Raw genomic sequence first — 6,023 nt, 5'->3', positions numbered from 1 at the left:
GACCGTTCCCGAGGGTGTAGATAATTTTGCGGTTTATTGTGATGCGCCCCGTATGGGACTTGGTTGTGTATTGATGCAGCGTGGTAAGGTGATAGCTTATGCATCTAGGCAGTTAAAGGTGCATGAGCACAATTACCCCACTCATGACTTGGAGTTAGCAGCCGTGGTGTTTGCACTTAGAATCTGGAGGCACTATCTCTATGGAGTGCATGTTGATATTTATACTGACCATAAGAGTTTACAGTATGTTTTCTCACAGAAAGAACTGAACCTCAGGCAGAGGCATTGGATGGAGCTTTTGAAAGACTATGATATGAGTCTGCATTACCATCTGGGCAAGGCAAATGTTGTAGCCAACGCCCTCAGCAGGTTGTCTATTGGCAGCCTTTCTCATGCAGAAGAAGGAAAGAAAGAGATGCTGAAGGATATTCACCGCCTTACAAATCTGGGAGTGCGACTCTTAGATTCTAAAGATGGAGGGGTGATTGTTCATGAGTTAGCTAAGTCATCTCTTTGTGCTGAAGTTAAGGAGAAACAAGTTGAAGATCCCATCTTGATGCAAATCAAGAAAGATGTGGGTCAACAAAATGTTATGTCATTTGAAATTGGTGGCGATGGTATTCTGAGATTTTAGGGTAGGTTGTGCGTTTTGAATGTCGATGGCCTACGGGAAAGAATCCTTAATGAGGCGCACACTTCGAGGTATGTCATTCATCCAGGCTCTACTAAGATGTACCATGATCTGAAAACCTTGTATTGGTGGAATAACATGAAACGTGATGTAGCTGATTTTGTGTCCACGTGTTTGAACTGTCAGCAAGTGAAGGTAGAACACATGAGGCCGGGTGGTACTTCCCAAAAGATAGCCCTACCTTTATGGAAGTGGGAGATGATAAATATGGACTTCATTACAGGACTCCCGAGATCTCGAAACCAGTATGATTCTATATGGGTGATTGTAGATCGGTTGACCAAGTTAGCCCACTTTTTGCCTATGAGGACTAATTGTTCGGGAGAGGTTTATGCTAAGATTTACATTGAGGAGATAGTTCGATTACATGGGGCACCAGTGTCCATTATATCCGACAGAGGTACACAATTTTCATCTTAGTTTTGGAGATCTTTTCAGAAGGGTTTAGGTACACAAGTGAATTTAAGCACATCTTTCCACCCTCAGACGGATGGGCAAGCTGAGCGTACCATTCAGACCCTCGAAGATATGTTGAGGGAATGCCTCATTGATTTGAAAGGTAGTTGGGTAGATCACCTGCCACCGGTTGAATTTGCCAACAATAATAGCTACCATGCCAACATCAAGATGGCTCCTTTTGAGGCCTTGTATAGGAGGAGATGTAGGTCTCCAATAGGATGGTATGAAGTGGGTGAGACTCAGTTGTATGGGCCTGATCTTGTTCATCAGGTTATGGAGAAATTAAAAATCATTAGAGAACGACTCAAGACTGCTCAGAGTTGTCAAAAGTCCTATGCCGATATTCGGAGAAGAGAACTAGAGTTTGAAATTGGTGATTGGGTATTTCTCAAGGTTTCTCCTATGAAAGGAGTAATGCGGTTTGGAAAAAAAGGTAAATTGAGCCCTCGTTATGTAGGGCCACATCAGATTTTGAAAAAGATTGGTACAGTTGCATATGAGTTAGAATTGTTTGCAAGTTTGGGTTCCGTTCATCCGGTATTCCATGTATCCATGTTGAAGAAATGCATTGGAGATCATTCTATGGTATTGCCAGTAGAGGGTATCAAAGTGACAAACTCCTTGTCTTACGAAGAAGAGCCCGTTGAAATTTTAGATCGCCAAGTTCGAAAGCTAAGGAGCAATGAGATAGCCTCAGTAAAGGTACTATGGAGGAATCAGAAAGTCGAAGAAGCAACTTGGGAGTCAGAAGATGACATGAGAATCAGATATCCCAATTTGTTTGCTTCGATGGAGGAGGAGACAGAAGGTACTATTCCTATCGTATCTTTCCTAGTCCTTTACTATGCTTGAAATCGTGTCTATCTATGTCCCGCATCATCATTCGGGGATGAATGATCCTAAAGGGGGGATAATGTAACGCCCCGCAATTCGGGCTACAATATAACCCATGATTTTGATGCGTTAATAATCCCGAAGCCATAAAATCCTATGCCAATACAGCATATTAATTATTTTGTAGCATGTGAATCCGCTCAAGCTTGAATTTAGATCATAGAGGTCCTTCAACTCAAGGACGAGTTGGAACTATTTCGATCGACGAAGTTTTAGTAGATGTTGTAAAGTGTGTCAGCTTCTATCGATCATGACTCTCTGTATATGTCGAATTAGGAAGCCTACTACGTGTCAAATGATAGGTATTCGAGTTAGCTTTCCAACAATAAGCAAGAAGTTATGGCCCTTCAAAGTGATAAGCGTCGCCTAATCAATCGCCCATGGCCATTGGAAAACATACGCAATAGCCTAGGTGGTGCCTATGTAAACATAGGCGATAGCCTAGGCGGCGCCTATGCAAACATAGGCGATAGGCGCCGCCTATGTGAACATAGGCGATGGGATGGGCGGTGCCTATGTAAGGAATTCTGGTGATTTAAACACTCCGTGTTGAGGACAAAGTGGTCCTTTTCCACCCTTACTTAGCCCTAAAACACGAGATTTAGTTCCAAGGACCCCAAAATACATATTCTTTCATCAAAAGTGCTCAAGATTCTCCTTAGGGTTTCAAAATAAAAACCCAAATTGTTCAAGATTTGACCATAGGTTTTCAAATATGATTACATATTTGGATTCATCAATCCGCAAGCTTCAAGAAAAACCTATTATCCTTGGAAATGGAGGTACGTGAGGTTATCCAAAACCTCATAGGTGTAGTCTTTATGAACATGCATGTTTTTAAATGGGGGTTTTCAATCAAATGCTAATATCTTGCTTTCAATACGATTTCTAAGTCGTTTTCTTTATGTCATGGGAATTTTTTGCCTATATACTTCAATGGTTGAAACCATGCATATGTGATTTGAGATTTTCCATGGAAGTTTGATAAATATGAATGATAAATTTGTTTTCAAATTCCCATGATAATGTTTCGATATTCCATATTATATTGTGATCAACAAAAGAGAGCATGAATTTGAAATAAATATTGTTCACCACTTGTAAATGATGAAGCACCTTGGTTTTTACATGATTATGCATATGTGGATGTGATATTGATGACTTGCAAGTCGGGTATGACGATAACCTACAGAATACGACATGTGATTGAATAAGATGAAATTTGAATGCATTGATTTTAAATGAGATAGGTGGTTGCCCGAAGAAAGCATGAGTCAATTGATTCTATGCTGGAAACCGTGTTTGCCGACTCGGGAACTTGGTACCATGCTTTGTGGTCTTGCGTACCTGATATTATATTATCCCAAATTGGGATTATGGTTAGTATCCATACTTTATGGTCTTGTGCACTACCATATTTGATTTGGGTCGAGACACCATGCTTCGTGGTCTTGTGTGTCTCTCCCTCACTTATACTCTAATCTCGGCGGCAACCGAGGTTTGACAGTTGGTGTAAATTATGTAGGGTATTCCACCTAGCTCAGTTGCATTTTATTGTTGTTGAGAAAAACTATTGCATTACACCCATGTGCTTTCAAATGATTTGATATGAAATTGCTTTATAATGGCTCTCAACTATACTTTGTAAAAATATTATGTTTTGTTTTGATATCTCTGCGTGCCAGTACTTTTGTGCTGACCCCATCCCCTCTCCAACCTCTCAGGTTAGAGACCCAGTCTAGGGGTCAAGAGAATCAGTAGAACTTTTAGAAGGAGCTGTAGAGACAAGTGGTGAGCCTTCTATGTTTCGGAAGGTCTTATGTCCTGTAGTCCTTTTATCTTATATTTAGTTTTTGGGTCTACTGGGGGCCTTGTCCCAGTTTTCAGATAGACATTGTTTCAGTCATTTGTTAGAGATTTTCGTAGACAATTGTTCAGAGGATAATTGATTTTGAGGGAACATTATCTCCCCGTTATTGTCTCTGTTCATATTTATGACCATGTTTCCGAATTATTGTGTTTTTTCCACATTTCTTTGATCATATGAATTAGGTGCATGATTTCCAGACAGATAGGGGTGTTTCGGGCCTCAATGGTTCGAAATGCTCGTCACGGTCAGGCCCTGGTTTGGGTCGTGACATGAATCTTTGAGTACATCAAGACTATGGATGTGATAACTTGTATTGTTGGCTTTTGGTTTTGGATTAGCCTTGTATGACTGTAAAATGTATCACAAAGGGTCTAAGACTCGCTTATTTATATACTATCGTTTCTTTATATACTAGCAACCAACGTCTCTCGTGTGTTTTGTTTTGTTGATATGACAATGGCTTTCTTGTTTTACCCCGTCGTCGAATGGGTCTTCAGGAAACCTGACTTCGTCTATAATGTAATTATATATAGAATCAGCTATTCTTGAATATCAGATTGCCACTTATATATATATATATATATATATATATATATACCCTTTTTACAAACCAAATTGCCGCTTTATTTTCTTTTTATTTTCTCCAACAACTCTAAAAAAAATTAGAAAAAGTAACCAATTAGGAAATGTACGATCAATTATTTAGCGCTCTTCTGTTTCTCCTTAAAACTACGGTGTATGCTTTATTTGTATATCCGAAGAGCTAAAAGTTGTAAAGAAATTGTGCAGATTTCATATTAAACGACTTCTATTTTGTGAAGCTTCAATGTAAAATTTCAATAACTTTTCCTTAATTGAAAGGGAGTAAGAGATGAAAATTTTGTAGGGTTTTCATCGGATTTCACATCTTCTTCTAAATGACCTTTCAATTTCCATTCGACTTGAATGTTATTTTAATAAAGACAACCTTTAATGAATTGTTTTTATTTTCTTTATAAAAAAAAAAAAATAATCTAAGAAGTACATGTATTTGTGATGGTGGTATATTAAGTTTTGTTTTTTAATATCTAAAAATCTATGTGTATCGTTTTAATTAGGTGGTAATATTTGGTTGGAGTATTAGTCCACGTAGAAGCGATTTTCACGCATATGTGTTGCAAGATTGAAGTATTTTTTGTTCAATTTTTATATAGTTAAAAGGCCTACTTCTATTTATTGTTAGTTTGTTTTGCTAACTTGGAGAAAAAGTATTTTGACGTCTATTTGATATTTCTTTTCTTGATTTGAAAGAACAATGAGCAGTGGATCTAACAAGGTTGTTGTCAGTTCATCAATTGGGATAGAGTTGTAGATGGACCTAAATAGGCACCTTGAACATAGAAAAAAAAAAGGTCCAAGGGTTTTCGAGAGTTTAGGCTTGTGGTTGTTTGTCATTGTACTAGAAATATTATTGTAGTTTTTGCTTTTGATATCTATCGTCATTTGTTGTTTATTGTGTTTCGATTATCGCACTATATTATTTTTGTTATAGGCTTTGCACTGCTTCCCTTGTTAGTTGTTATGTTTTAAAATCAGTCTCTCTATTTCGAGGAGGTAGTGGTAAGGTCTCCCATACACTCTACCCTTCTCAGAACCCCTTGCGACATTTCACTTGGGTGTTGCTATTATTGTTGATGAACATAGAAAAAATAATATTAGAGAGCAAAAGAAAAAAACAAACAGATTTGAGTTCTTCACAATTCTAAAACGCATTCATGATATGGTAGGTCTAAATAAACAGCTGTTGAAAAATGAACAAGTGTATAAAGCGAAAGTAATGAATAGACGTAAAGTAAAATATACTTTCCTTTGTCTCTTCAATTATTCACTTACTTTTTGAAAAGAGGAAGGAAGGAAGATAGTTCGCTTTTATTATTAAGAAGCTTTAGCTAAAGCACTATGGCTATTTTTGAGACCAAAACACTAACAAAAGAGAGAGGAGAGAAATCATTGATCATTCTTGTTTGTAAATTACTCTTAGCATTCGAACAGGTAAAATAAAGTTGTTAATATTTGATTTGAATTTTTGGCTTTGTTTTTATCAAGGAACAACTACTTGAGATTTCAATA

Source organism: Capsicum annuum, chromosome 11 (assembly GCF_002878395.1).
Source record: "Capsicum annuum cultivar UCD-10X-F1 chromosome 11, UCD10Xv1.1, whole genome shotgun sequence".
NCBI classification, from domain to species: Eukaryota; Viridiplantae; Streptophyta; class Magnoliopsida; order Solanales; family Solanaceae; genus Capsicum; species Capsicum annuum.
Note: the sequence above shows the minus strand (reverse complement) of the source record.